General features: G+C 52.6%; 1 protein-coding gene across 1 annotated transcript in view; it reads left to right on the top strand.

Annotated features, from left to right (window-relative positions):
- Window positions 1-14487, top strand: part of A4GALT (alpha 1,4-galactosyltransferase (P1PK blood group)) — a 54960-nt gene that overhangs the window by 27374 nt on the left and 13099 nt on the right. The window lies entirely within an intron of this gene.

Below are 14487 nucleotides of genomic sequence, written 5' to 3'. Positions count from 1 at the left end.
GAACGGGGGGAGGGGGGCTGCAGCTAGTGTGGGGTGCCTCCCCCACTGTCGCCGCTTCTGGCGGCGCGGGAGGGGCGCTTCCCCCCAGCATACCAGGGAGATGCGGAGCTAGCGCCCTTCCTCCCCCCCCCCCCCCCGCAGACCAGGGAGATACGGAGCGGTTTTTCTCGCCGCGGGCGGCGGGACCAACCCGGCAGCTCCCCAGCTGCTCTGTCCCAGGCGTCCAGATTCAACCGCTGGTCAGTTTCAGCAGCGGCTGAATCAGGACGCCTGGAACAGAGCAGCTGGGGCGCTGCTGGGTTGGTCCCACCGCCCGCATACTCCGCGGCAAGAAAAGTCGCTCCGCGTCTCCCTGGTCTGCCGGAGGGGGGGGGGGCGTGCTAGCTCTGTGTCTCCCTGGTCTGCTGGGGGGAAGTGTCCCCTGCGCCGCCAGAGGTGGCAACAGCGGGGGAGGCAACCTGCACTAGCTGCACTGGGCTGCGGCCTCCGGGCACTGCAGCGGCCGGTCGGGGCGCACGGGGCACGCTTGGCCCCAGCCCCAGAGACCGGCCGAGGGGGGGCGGGGGAAGGGGATGTGAAGCGCTGCCGGGGCCACTTTAAAAAACTCCCTGTGCCGAGGCTGACTTACATCCAAATTCAACTTAGCATACCAGTTCCAACTTGCATACAAATTCAATTTAAGAACAAACCTACAGTCCCAATTTTGTATGTAACCTGGGGACTTCCTGTATAGTCTCCCGTGGTTTCTGCTCAAGCTGCCGAAATCTGTAGCGATTAGCTACTACATTCACTTTTGGCACAAAGTTCTTTAATGCAGTGTGGTGCAGTCTCATATTTATCATCTGCAAGGGGGAAAAGTGTAAAATATACACTGCCCTTCTGCTCCAAGGCAGTGGTTAGCAGAGCATGTTTTCTTACTTCAGAAATTTCTGTAGCACTGATTGCAAGCAGGTAAGTCTCAAACATCTGAATCCAGGCAGTAAAAGCAATTGAAGGCCTGCCTGGGCTTGGCAGAAAGGATGCAGGTGGGTTCAGAGGCAGAAGATCCCACCCTCGTCGCCAAAAATGTTGTATCCTGCAAGCAAGGTGCTAACAAACTTCAACAGGGCTTTATTTACCGAAAGTGAAATCTCTTTACAAAGCTGCTGCACCCCTCTGTAGCTCTCACTCAGCACTGGCTAATCTTCTTCCCCCTCCTTCCTGTTTCCTGTACTTCCAGACACCCAACAGCCAGTGCTCCCAGTTCTAATAATTACAAGCAGCATCTAAAACACCACACGCTACCAAAAAAAACCCCAAGAAAACCCAAAAAACCCAACACGATTCTGGTATGCATTAACAGGAGTGTTGTAAACAAGACATGAGAAGTCAGTCTGCCACTCTACTCTGTGCTGATTAGTCCTCAGCAGGAGCATTGTGTCTAGTTCTAGGCACCACGTTTCATGAAAGATGTGGAGAAATTAGACGGTCCAGAGAAGAGCAACAACAATAATTAAAGGTCTAGAAAACATGACCTGTGAGGGAAGACTGAAAGAACGGGGTTTGGTTAGTCTGGAAAAGAGCAGACAGATGGTTTCAAGAAAAATACCGGACACACTTGATATTACGTTACATCTTATTTAGAAAATACCAGACATTTATATTTTCTCAATTTGTTTCCTAAACAAAGCTCAAATACTGGACTCTCTGGTTCAAAACCAGACACTTGGCAACCCTACAGACAGGAGACATAGCAGCTTTCAAGTATCTAAAGGCTCTTACAAGGAGGAGAGTGAAAAATTATTCTCCTTAACTTCTGATAGGACAAGAAGCAATGGGCTGAAATTGCAGCAGGCTTTGAATATGTTATATTCATCTAGGAAAGCATCCAAGACATCTTGGGCGCAATCTTAGGAAGAATATTTAACAACAATGTAAAACCAACACATTGGCCTTTTAAGAATGCCTTGTTTTAGTTTTACATCATCTTGAGTATATTATGCCTTTCTGCAGTGTGGAAACACTTAATACAGGCAGTCCCCGACTTACGGCTTTTCTCGCCCTGGAGGATGGGAGCAGCGGGACGCCCAAATGCGCCGCGGTCCCGCCGCCCGCGTCCTCCAGCGCGAGAAAAGCTGCTCCGTGTCTCCCTGGTCTGCTGGGGGGGAAGCCCCCCCAGCAGACCGGGAAGACGTGGAGCAAAGCCGCGGAGGATGCGGGCGGGACCGTGGTGCGTCTCGGCGGTCCCGCCACCTGCGTCTCCTTGGTCTGCTGGTCTTGCTCCAGACAGCAGAGGTCACCACAGCCCAGCAAGTACCCCCACTACGTCACAGTTCTCCTCCCTCCGAGAGTGAACTGAGCAGGGTCACTCCGCTCGTGACCTAGGGAAGTTCGGGCCCCTCGCTACAGGACAGCACGTCGGCGATGATGTTGGCGCTCCCCTTGACGTGGATCGCTTCCATGTCGTTGTCCTGCAGGAGCAGGCTCCACCGCAGCAGCTTAGTGTTGGTCCCTTTCATCTGGTGCAGCCAGGTCAGGGGGCTGTGGTCGGTGTACACCGTGAAACGCCGGCCAAACAGGTACAGCTGCAGCTTTTGCAGGGCCCACACCATGGCTAGGCATTCCCTCTCTACGGTCACGTAGCTCCGCTCCCGGGGCAGCAGCTTCCTGCTCAGGTACATGATTGGGTGACGTTCCCCTTTCTCGTCCGCCTGCATCAGCACCGCCCCCAGCCCAGTGTCCGAGGCGTCCGTAAACACGATAAAGGGCTTCTCAAAGTCCGGGTTTACCAACACTGGGGCCTTGGCCAGGGCTTCCTTCAGTGCACAGAGAGCCCTCTGGCACTGCTCCGTCCAGACCACCCTGTCTGGCCTCCCCTTCCTGCACAGCTCTGTGATCGGGGCAGCGATGGAGCTGAAGTTGGGCACAAACCTCCGGTAGTACCCCGCCATCCCAATGAAAGCCTGGACCTGCTTCTTGGTCTGGGGCACAGGCTAGTCTCGGCCGGCTCCCACTTTGGCCGGCTCTGGTTTCAAGTAGCCGCTCCCCACCTTATGGCCCAGGTAGGACACTTCGGCCATTCCAACCTTGCACTTCCCAGCCTTTACGGTCAGCCCGGCCTCCCTCAGCCGATCCAGTACCTGGCTGACCTGGGCCACGTGGTCCTCCTGGGACTGGCTGAAGATGCAGATGTCATCGATGTACGCTAGGGCACAGTTCTCCATTCCCCGCAGCAGCTGGTCCACCAGGCACTGGAAGGTGGCTGGTGCCCCTTTGAGGCCGAAGGGCAGGACCAGGAACTCCTAGAGCCCCAGCGGCGTGATGAAAGCTGATTTCAGTCTGGCTTCCTGGTCTAGCGGTACCTGCCAGTAGCCCTTGGTGAGGTCCAGGGTGGTGAGGTAGCGAGCTCCCCCCAGCTTGTCCAGGAGCTCGTCGGGCCTTGGCATTGGGTAGGCGTCGGACACCGTGACGGCGTTGAGCTGCCGGTAGTCCACGCAGAACCGGATCAACCCGTCCTTCTTGGGGACCAGCACCACAGGAGAGGCCCAGGGGCTGGAGGACGGCTGGATCACCTCCAGGGCCAACATGTCCTGTTTTCCCCGTGACCCTGAAAGGTGGGCAGCGCACCGGGGGGTGAGTGCCCGTCTGCACCCGGTGGACAGCCAGGTTGGTGAGACCAGGCTTGTCGGAGAACAGCTGCTGGTGGGAACGCAGCACCTCTAGGATCTCGGCCTGCTGGGCCGGGGTGAGCTGGTCCGAGAGGGAAATTGACTCCAGTGAAGAGTCCTCTCCGGTCCCAGGGAACAGGCCTACCAGGGGATCCTCCCCCTGCTCCTCCCAGGGCTTACACACGGCCAGCACCAAGTTCTCCCTGTCCTAGTATGGCTTCATCATGTTAACATGATACACCTGCTGGCCGCGCGTCCGGCCTGTCAGCTCCACCACGTAGTTCACCTTGTTCAGCTGCTTAACCACCTTGACGGGGCCGTCCCAGGCAGCTTGCAGCTTATTCTCCCTCATGGGGATCAGGACCATCACCTGGTCCCCAGTAGCGTAGGCACGGGCCCGTGCATTGCAGTTGTACCAGACCTTCTGCTTCCTCTGGATCCTGCTCAGGTTCCCTCTGGCCAGGCGCATGAGCTCGGCAAGTCTTTCCCGGAACGTCAGGACGTATTCCATGACCGGCTCACCCTCCGGGGAGACCTTCCCCTCCCACTCGTCTTTCAGTAAGTCCAGGGGGCCCCTCACTCTCCTCCCATATAACAGCTCGAACGGCGAGAACCCCGTGGACTCCCGGGGCACTTCCCTGTATGCAAACAGCAGGTGGGGTAGGTACTTGTCCCAGTCCTGTGGGTGTTTGTGCAAAAAGGTCCGTAGCATATGCTTCAGAATCCCATTGAACCTCTCCACCAACCCGTTGGTCTGGGGGTCATACGCCGAGGTCCAGGTGTGTTGCACTCTTCTCCCACAAGCACTGGAGCAGGCCGACATGAAGTTGGATCCCTGGTCCGTGAGAACCTCCTGGGGAAACCCCACCCTGCTGAAAATGGTCAGCAGGGCATCTGCCACCGTGTCTGCCTCGATAGAGGGCAGGGCCATGGCCTCGGGGTAGTGGGTGGCAAAGTCCACCACCACCAAGATGTATTTCTTCCCTCTCCGGGTCACTCTGTTGAAGGGCCCCACAATATCCATCGCCACCTTCTGGAAAGGCTCCTCTATGATGGGCAGGGGTCTCAACGCAGTTTTTCTCTTGTCTTGGGTCTTCCCCACTCGTTGGCAGGAGTCGCAGGACCGGCAGGTACAGCTGCAAACATCCCCGGCCAGTAGAAGTTTTGGAGCAGCCTCAGCCGCGTGTCCCGAGAACGGGATGTCATGGGCCAGGTGTAGCAGCTTGCGGCGATACCTTTGGGGAACCATCAGCTGCTGCTGGAGCCCCCACTTCCCTACCGTCCCGGGGGAAAGCCATTCCCGGTACAGAAATCCCCTCTCCCACCGGAACTTCTCCTGGCAGTCTCCTCCTAGGGGTTGAGCTGCACCCAGGTCAGCCCGGTCCCTCAGGGCCTGCAGGGAGGGATCCGCTCGCACCTCCGCCTGGAATTCAGCGGCTGAGGCTGGGACAGGGCCGTGGTTTCCCCCACTGCCTAGGTCCAACTCTAGGTCTGCTGGGACGGGGCCCGGGCCCCCTGTTGGGGAACCTCCTCGAGTTCCGGGCCGCCAGCCCCTCGCTTGCTCTGGCTACGGGTGGTGACCAGTATCCTGTGGGGTCAGTCTGGCCACTCCGCCAGGTCACTCCACATCAGCACGTCAGTGGGCAAGTGCGGGTGCACCCCCACTTCCTTGGGGCTCTCCTTGGCCTCCCATTTCAGATGCACCCTGGCTACGGGTACCTTAAAGGGGGTGCCATCTATGCCCCTCAGTGTCAGCTGAGTGTCGGGTAGCATATGGTCTGGGCCCACTATGTCGGGTCGGGCCAGCGTCACCTCTGCCCGTGTCCCAGAAACCTGTCACCTTCCTACCATCCACCTCCAGGGGTATGAGGCAGTCCCTCCGTAGGGGCCGCCCTGCCCCCACCTGGTACACGGGGAAATCTGCCTCCCGAGGGTCAGATCTCCCAGAGGAGGTACACTGAGCATCCTTCTCCCCCCCCCCCGCCCCCGAGCGGAGGTTTGCTGGCCAACCCCTGCCTCTGGGGCAGCCTGCCCTTCCTCCCGCCCCAGCCAGTTAACCCTGGAAAGTCCCAGGTCATGGGACCTGTTCTTGCGCCTGGTGCATTGAGCCCTCTTGTGACCTCGTTGCCCACAGCGATGGCAAGTTAGGTTCTGTGGGCCCGTTTGGGTCGGCTCTGCCCGGGCCCTGGCTGGTTTTCTGGGGTATCAATGACTGGTCCTGGTCCCTGGGGCTCGCCTCGGAGGTGCCTCTCTCCGTCACTCAGCCAAGAATCGGTCTCTGCGCAATTCCCTTTCTCTCCGGGACTCCCGTCCACACCCGGACCGGCTCTCCGTGAACTCATCTGCCAGTCTCCCGGCCTCCTGGGGGTTCTCTGGTCTCCGGTCCTTGAGCCACAGCCTCAGTTTGGGTGGGCACGCTTCATAGAACTGCGCCATCAGGACCAGCTTGAGCAGCTCCTCTGCGGTCTGGGCTCCGACTCCAGACACCCACTTGCGGCCATATTGCGACAGGCGGGCGGCCAGATCCACATAGGTCTCCCGTGGCCCTTTCTGTACCCCCTGAAACTTCTTCCTGTACATCTCGGGGGTCAGCCCAAACTTGTGCAGCAGGGCCTCCTTGACTTGGTTGTAATCCCCTGGCTGTAGGTCCTCCAGCTGACTGAGCACTCCGGCCGCCTCCTGGCTCAGTGCGGGGATGAGCTCCTGGAGCCAGTCAGCTGGGGGGACCTGTTGCAGTCCACAGGCCCTCTCAAAGGAGCTGAGGAACCCGTCTATGTCACCCATGTCCTTCAATTGGGCCACCACAAGCCTCTCCAAGCGCCTGGCAGTCCCGGGACCCTGGGGCCCATCCGCACTTGGCGCAGCTGGTGCCCTGCCGGTTCTCCGCTCTGCCATGGCCAACTCATGCTGTCGCTGCCTCTCTCGATCCTGGTGGTCCCTTTCTCGATCTTGGCGCTCCTTCTCTCGGTCCTGGCGGTCCCTCTCTCGGTCCTCTACTTCCAATTCCTTTATCCGCAGCTGGATCTCCAGCCGCCGCAGCTCCACTGGGCTGGCCCCTGCCCTAGATGGGCTACGGCTTGCAGGCCTCCCGGGAGACGCTGTCTCATCTCTCGGTGGATTCCAGCGCTCCTTCCCCTCTCTGAGCCTGACACACTATCGGGGGGTCTGGCTGCTTCCCCTGGGGACAAGATCCTGGCCTTGTGGCTGGTCATTCTCTTTCAGCTGGGCCTTGGTTGCTTTCCGCACAGGCAAGCCCCTCTCTGCACAGCCCCACCAGCTCTGCCTTCAAGAGTCAGGCATAGGCCATCTGCCCGCTGGTCCCCTCGGTGCAGACTCACCAGTCTAGTGCTGCAGCGCCCCACGATTCCCAGGAACCGCTTCGCTCTGTCTCCAGCACACTTGGCTCCAGGGCTCTTGCTTCTATGGCGCCTTGTCGCTCGCTGCTGGAAGCTCCATCCATGGGGTGCAGTGCATCCCACTTCTGACACCAGTGTGATGGCGCATTGGGGGTCCCCCGTCTCCTGCACCCTGAGATGGCACAAACAGACTCCACCAGCCAGTGGAATTGAGGGTGGTTTATTGCTCCTCCAGGATTCAGCACAGCACAGATGTAATGTGGTTACAGGAACTGGGGGCTAAGAGGCCTCAGTGCCCCCCTTGAGATAGGGGAATCCCAGCCCCCTCCCCAGTTCCTTCTCCCCTGCTTTCCAGCCAGGAACTAACTCCCCCTCTCCAAGCCCTGCCCCCAGCCAGGGCAGCATTTCACCTCCCTTTGTTTCTCCCCATGGGGGGTTGGCTGGTTCAACCAGTATGGAGTCACCTTTGCATAATAAGGTTTTCCCTGCTGGGTCTTGCTCCAGACAGCAGAGGTCACCACAGCCCAGCAAGTACCCCCACTACGTCACAGAGGGTGCAGCTAGTGCGCCTCCCCCCCCCCCCCCAGCAGACCAGGCTTTTCTCGCCGATGACACCTGGGGTAGAGCAGCTGGGGCGCTGCTGGGTTGGTCCCCACAGCGCTGAGGTGCAGCGCTGCGGGGACCTACCTGGCAGTGCCCCAGCTGCTCTGTCCCAGGCGTCCAAATTCGGCCGCTGTTGAAACTGATCAGCGGCTGATTCCAGGAAGCCCAGGGCAGAGCAACTCTGCCTCTGGCTTCCTGTAGTCAGCCGCTGGTCAGTTTCAGCAGCGGCTGAATCTGGACGCCAGTTCCAACTTACATACAAATTCAACTTAAGAACAAACCTACAGTCCCTATCTTGTATGTAACCTGGGGACTGCCTGTAGTCTCTTGTGCCTCCTTCCACAGATGGTTAATTGGTTCTATAGTGCTTAACTAATTGTCTAAAGTAGACACAGTATGCCCATTTTTGGTGGTTTGGAATGTGCATTTTAGCGCATGGGCACAATGATTATTTTGGTGAAATGTTGGAATAAGTTATTGCACCCCTGTGTGTGCAGCAATGCTTTACCGAAAGCATTTTGTAATAGAAAAATGCAAGAACCAGGTAGAGTTTTCTAACTAAAGATGGGCAAATTTTGTAAGACTAGATGGCTACAACCTTTACTTGGCTACTTATGGGTATAATCCTTTTTAGTGTGCCAGAGAATAGTCCTTGCTGGTACCAGCGGAATTTGAGATCTCCTCCTGGATTATGATCAGAGGGACTGGGGGCACCTTGCAGCACTCAGCCAGCATATAGGTCTGCTGGCTCTGTGTATTCCCTGTCATGTTCCAGAAATTGCCTCTTGCTTTCCTTAAGTGAGCTGAGCAAGAGAATACTCCTTGACTGCTTCTCATCCCTGAGCCTCTGAAACTTGTCATGGGGCCCCGCCCTTGCCTCACTTGCTTCCTGGGCTGCCCTTGACATACCAGTTCAGTCAGTTGCAAGATTCCCAGCTGACTGATTTCCTCATTCTTGTTCTCCCCTGATTCAGTCATGCAACCTGCTGCCCCCCAAGGAGGGTGAGGAACCCTGCTGCTCCCCACTCAGTTGCATGTCCTTCCAGGGATATTAGTTGGTGGCTCCCCCAGGGAGATGTAAGCAGAGGCATTAACTCCCCTGACACCTGTTCCTTCCATGGTGAGAGGGAGACTATAGCAGGGACGATGGAACTAGGGGTGCTGCAACCTTCCCTTTGTCAAAATGGTTTTCATTATATTCAGGGTTTATAGTCTGGTTAAAAGCTTTCAGCGCCCCCACAAATTTACACCCCTCACCCATCTATGTAGGGTGTGTTAGGTTGCAGTCCCTCTTCTAATTCTTCCAGAACCTCTTTCTGAGCTTCTGGCTGCATTTCTCCCTACTCATTTATGCACAAACCACATGTGGCCCTGCAAAGTCACATGATCTCCTCATAAATGAGAAACTCCTATTAAAAATGCATAGATAAGAGTAAACTAACATTAAAATGTGAACAGTTCAAGCCACACAACACGGTAAAACAGAGATCCCAAAAGCTTAGGTGAACTAAACCTAAGTGAACTAAAGGCATCTCTGCTGTATCCATACCCTGGTCTTACATTTGGGGGCAAGTACTGAGCCCCCAAAGATCACCAAATGTGAACAATTTGCTGAGTATGAAACCTTTTCCCTCCATTGGCTGCTTGGAATCCAGGCAGACTCTCCCTCTGCGGGTTGCTTGTCAGCTAACTGATGAACAAATCACAAGTTTATATATTTTAAAGAAAATATTCTTACAAGAAAATACAAAAACTGAGACCAACCAAATATAAATGACTCTTTCCCCACTGCTACATTTAAAGAAAAGTTGATGAATCATGCTAGTAAGCTAATATCAGAAAAATATTCAGAGCATATAAATGAAATGTTTTTTTCCCTTCCAGATTCTCCTTGTTCTAATTAATATTGCCCATGTTCCCTGTTAGGGTTAACATCAGTAACATGCTGCAAAATGCTTAAGAGTTAGGGGGACAGCCTGCTTTCTGCTCCGCTCTTCCAAACTCATTATGGACCATGTGTCCTATGTAAAACAGTTGCCCTGAGTGCTTTCCCTTATGGAACCTGACCTCAGCAACACAGAGAGAACCTACTGGAGTAGACCCAAAACTGCCACACCCATTTCCAGAAGCTTCTGGCTGTGGAGTGCTAAATCTGCCTAACAATGACCCAGACACAACTCCTCACTCTTACATCCCCCACAATAGGTCTCTTAGGCCAGGCCTACACTGTGGAAGATCAAGGCTGCCACAGTTGATTTTCTGGGGTTCAGATTAGTGGGTCTAGGGAAGGGAAGGTGCCCCCATCAGTGCCAGTAATTCTGCTCCTCCTGAGGAGTAAGGGAAGCCAATGGGAGCACTTGCTCCCATCGATCTCCCACTGTGTGGACAGTGCGGAAATGTGATTTTAAAATGATGTATTTTACATAGCTGAAATCGACAACTCCAGTTGCATGTCTGAAGTCAACCTTCCCCTTTAATGTAGAACAGGTCTGTGATGCCCCCCCCCATTATGAAATGGACTTATGGACATGAATATACATAACTCAAAGGTGCTTTGAGCTAATTGTTTCATGTAACCCATCCATCTTCATGTCATGATCTGCTGGTTCTGTTTATCTTTCTTTGTATCACTCTTGTATGTAAAATTAGACACATGGAGTGGAGAATACTTTGTGGGTTTCAAATGTGTGAATGAGAGAGATGGAGGGTGTTGCGGTCAACTGTTAATCTTTTGTCCTTCAGTCTGAGCAGTGGTTGGTAGGGAGTGGCCTCAATTCTTTAATAAAAAGAATAGGAAAGGAGCGACCTGGGTCTTTTGGCTGGGCTGCACCTGAAGAAAGGAGCCGAAGACCCCAGGGTGGGGAGACAGCCCTGGTTTGGAGTGGCAGCTGGAAAAGAGGTTTTAGGGTGAGTGTGAAGAGTTTGTACTGAGGTTTCAGTGTAGAATTAGCCTAGTGTTTGTTTCTTTTGATTTGTAATCTATTTTGCTCTGCCTGTTCTCACTTATTACCACTTAAATCCTACTACTTCCACTTAATAAAACCATTTTTATTTACTATCAAACCCAGTGTAGATAATCATTACCTGGGGAGGGGCAACCAGTGTGCACATTTCCCCCTTTCACTGTTAAAAGTGGCTTACCTAATTTTTTGGGGTTTGATCCCATGTGGGGAGTGCCCTCTCAGGAGGCTGGGCGCTAAACTGCACTCTCCTTGGACCTGAAGTGGTTCAGTGTTTGTGCTGCTTCTGAGCTGGCCCAGCAGGATGAGAAGGTGAGGTGCTCCAAAGAGCAGGAAGACGAGTGGCAGTGGCCGTGTCAGCACCCCAGGAGGCACCCCCAAGGGGTCATCTCTGACCCCAGCATATCACAAGGCCTTAGGAATGAGATCTCCCTGTTAGGCACTTGGGTTACAATAGCTCATGGGTCACCAGTCCTTTAACCTCAAGCAGTTAACATGTTTAAACACAAAGCCTTTGTTAGCCCTAGATGCTGAGGTGGTTTGTGAAAATGTGCATGTTTACATGTTTTCCCTATGTAAACAAAGGTTCAGGCCTGGTCTACACTTGAAAGTTATATTGGCATAAAAATGTGTGTGTGTGGGGGTGTGTGTGTGTGTGTTTTAAATCAGTATGGTTCTACTGGTACAACCCTTAATGTAGATGAGGTATACGGGTACCAATATACTTATCCCCTTTTCTGAATGGGAATATTTTTCTTAAAGTACCTTTTTATACTGATGTAACTGCAGCCATTCTAGTTGGGTTGTACTATTTAACTTTATCACATAGTTACGGTTGGCAGAACTTTTTATTTTTTGTATTTTGATAGATAATGCTATTCGGTTTTAAGCAAGGTTTTATTTTGAACTATTTTCACTTTTATGTACAATTGTGGGATTTAAGCTTCTGTTTAACATTTAAATGTGTTAAACTTTCATAATTGCTGGAAGTTCTGGAAGGGGCAGAACTGTAGAACCTTCTTGAGTTTCCTTCCTATTTAAATACAAAAGACTTTTTAATAAATAAACCTAGAGATGGAAAAAACTGATCTCTCTCAAATGCCAAAGCACATCACTAAATAAAACATTTTGCCACTTCAATGGCTCTCAATCACTATCTGCTGCCATCCACTTCTTGGCTGTGACTTCTGCCCATCAGTCTCAGATGATTTCAGCTCCCCAGTGATTTCAACTCTTGGGCAGGGTAGAAAAGCACAACTCTAACATAAGAAGAGAGGTGCCTAATAATGCCTATTTAGCTCTGTTCTTTGAAACCTGGGGGTAGGGGAGGATTTAAGTTACTTGCCACAGAGTTCCTGTGTGGTGCTGGGTAAAGATGCTAAGAGGTGGGTAATTGGCTAATCGTGTAGTTAATACAATTTATATCCACTACATGATGAGTCAGCGAGGGAAGGTGCTTTGTCCTGACTCATGCCAGGTCCAGGAGCTACTTCACTGCAGCTCTGCAGTTTAAATGCAGTAGGAGCCGGGGGCGTAGGCAGTCCGTCTCTTACTACATTTAAACTGCAGAGCCGCAGCAGGGGTATGTCCCAGACCAGCAGGAGCCAAGACTGAGCCGGGCTTGCTCAGTCCCGACTCACATCATGTCCAGCAGCCCCTGTCCCTGGGGGTCCCAGTGCAGGACCTGGGATCCCCCCACAGACAGGGTCTGCTGCCAGAGCAGCCTCTGCCCACAGCATACCCCCAGCCGCTGCAAACAGAGGCTGCTCCAGCAGCAGCCCCTGTTCATGGCTGAGGCTGCTTCGTGGGATGCAAAGCAGCCTCCACCTCTGGTGAGCCTGCACAGGTGATCTTTTGCCCTACAACAGGACAGAAGTGGCGGAAAGGCGGCACCAGCTGATGCAGTGGGGGGGGAGGGTAGGTGGCACCCCAGCATCAGCTCCTGCCCCCCCCCCCCCACTTGCTGTCTCTGATACAGAGGCAGCAAGGAGGAGGGAAATGAGTAGTCAACTCGACTTCCTAATAAGCTTAGTCTTATCGGGTAGTTGACTACTCACATTCCTAGTGCTGGCAGAATTCAGTTCTTCATGGTAGTATTCAGTTCAACACTGAGACCCATCCTTTTTGTTCTTGTAATTCCTTAACTTATTCACTACATACCTACCTGTTACTGCAACAAATGATGACAGACTCCTTTACTAAACAGTCCTGATTCATCCCTAGAACACAATCCTTTGTGAGCATGAAGTCAGGGGTTCTATGCAAAACCAGGATTGCACAGAACCTTAATTCTGGCTCTTCCTAAAAATTAAGTATTTCACCTGGCAAATCAATGTTGTTTTAACTTATAGTTTTTGTGTAATTTCTAGGCTTTTTTAAAAAATGCATGTGATCAGGAGGATTGGAATTCAAGTGCTGGTTGAAAGTGTTCTAATGGAACATTTTTTCCTTTGGAAAAAGTATAATTAATTGAAACCTAAACATTCTGTGGGAGCATGTAAATTCTGACAATTCATTTGGAATAAGATAGAAACAAAATGTCTGTCTTGTTTTGTTTCAGAATAACTTTATTTACTTTATTACGTAAAACAAAGTCCAAATCAAACAAATGACTTTATTAAAACAATATGGTGACTGACCTGAAACTCTTTTCTTTAATTTAGTAGGAAATTTTAGTTTTCTCGGGTTTTTTTTATTCTCATTCTACATGCTTCCTCCTCCCCTCCCCCAAAAAAATCAAACTGGATTTTCCATTGCACAGACTCTAGCTCAAGGGTTTTCAAACTGGGGGTCCCCTCAGGGGGTTGCAAGTGTATTGCATGGATTTCACTAGCTGTCATCCCTGTTTATTGCTGCAGCTGGAACCCTGCCATAGCTCCAGTGTAATTTGACTTGTAAATTGGGGGTGGGAGAGCTCCAGTCTAGCAACAGGGCTGTGGCTAGTGGGGCAAATTCCGTGACTGTCTGAGGCTTGCAATTTGGGAGGTCAATACCCTTTTCCTCAAACTTCACTTAGGCAAGCATGAAGCTGACAACTGAAGCAACTTTCCCCCTCCTCCCCAACTTTTTGCTTTGCCTCCAGAATTTAAAGTAGTGTTTAAATATTTTTAATTTCCAAGGGGACACTCAGAAGCTTGCTGTGCAAAAGCTGTCACAGTACCAAAAGTTTGAGAACCACTGTGGGTTTGAGCCATTAGCTCCACAGCACATAGCTGTACCATTGAGTAAAAGGAGCAACTGATAGCAACAGTAGTCTGTTGTCCGATATATGGACCAGCACTAGCAGGGGACAAGAGGAGGCCTTTGCAGGCCTTTCACAAATATTTGCAGGCATCAGAGGGATGATGGGATTCAGCAGCTTTCGCTCCTGTCCAGGCTTTGGTCAGCTTTGGTCTGGACCAGCTCACAATCAGTGCTGTCAGTGTCTGCCACCTCACTTCATATGATCTTTCAGGTTTGGAACAGAAACCAGGCCTGAGCAAGCAGGGGAGTGCAGACTACTAGGCACAACATTTCCCACCCCATACTTGACTCCTGCTCTGTTGCTTCCCTATCCTGTCTCTTATGACTTCTTGGAACCTCATACCAGATCCACTGATCTCACTTAAGTCATCTTAGGTCCCCCATCCCACAGACTCCTAATTCCAGTCTCCTTTCTCATCGATCATAGTCTCCCACACAAGGTTCTCCTCTCCCCCCTCCCCCCCCCCAATCTGAGAATCGCTCTTCCATCCCAAGCTTCTTATCCCAGTCTTGTCTACTCCCTGCACGGACCACTTATCCTAGTCTCCTTGCCAGTCAGTGTCCCTTCTCTTCCCCCCTCCCCCGGCTCCTTGTCTGATCTCACTTCCTTCCTGTTTCCCTGTCTCTCCTTGTACAGCCATTTGCAGTGTCCTCTTTCTCTCCAGCCCTCAGTTTTCC

The sequence above is a fragment of the Pelodiscus sinensis genome, chromosome 1 (genome assembly GCF_052426305.1).
Source record: "Pelodiscus sinensis isolate ZL-2025 chromosome 1, ASM5242630v1, whole genome shotgun sequence".
In the NCBI taxonomy this organism is placed as follows: domain Eukaryota; kingdom Metazoa; phylum Chordata; order Testudines; family Trionychidae; genus Pelodiscus; species Pelodiscus sinensis.
The sequence above is the reverse complement of the archived record's forward strand: the minus strand, read 5'-3'. Positions and strand labels throughout refer to the sequence as shown.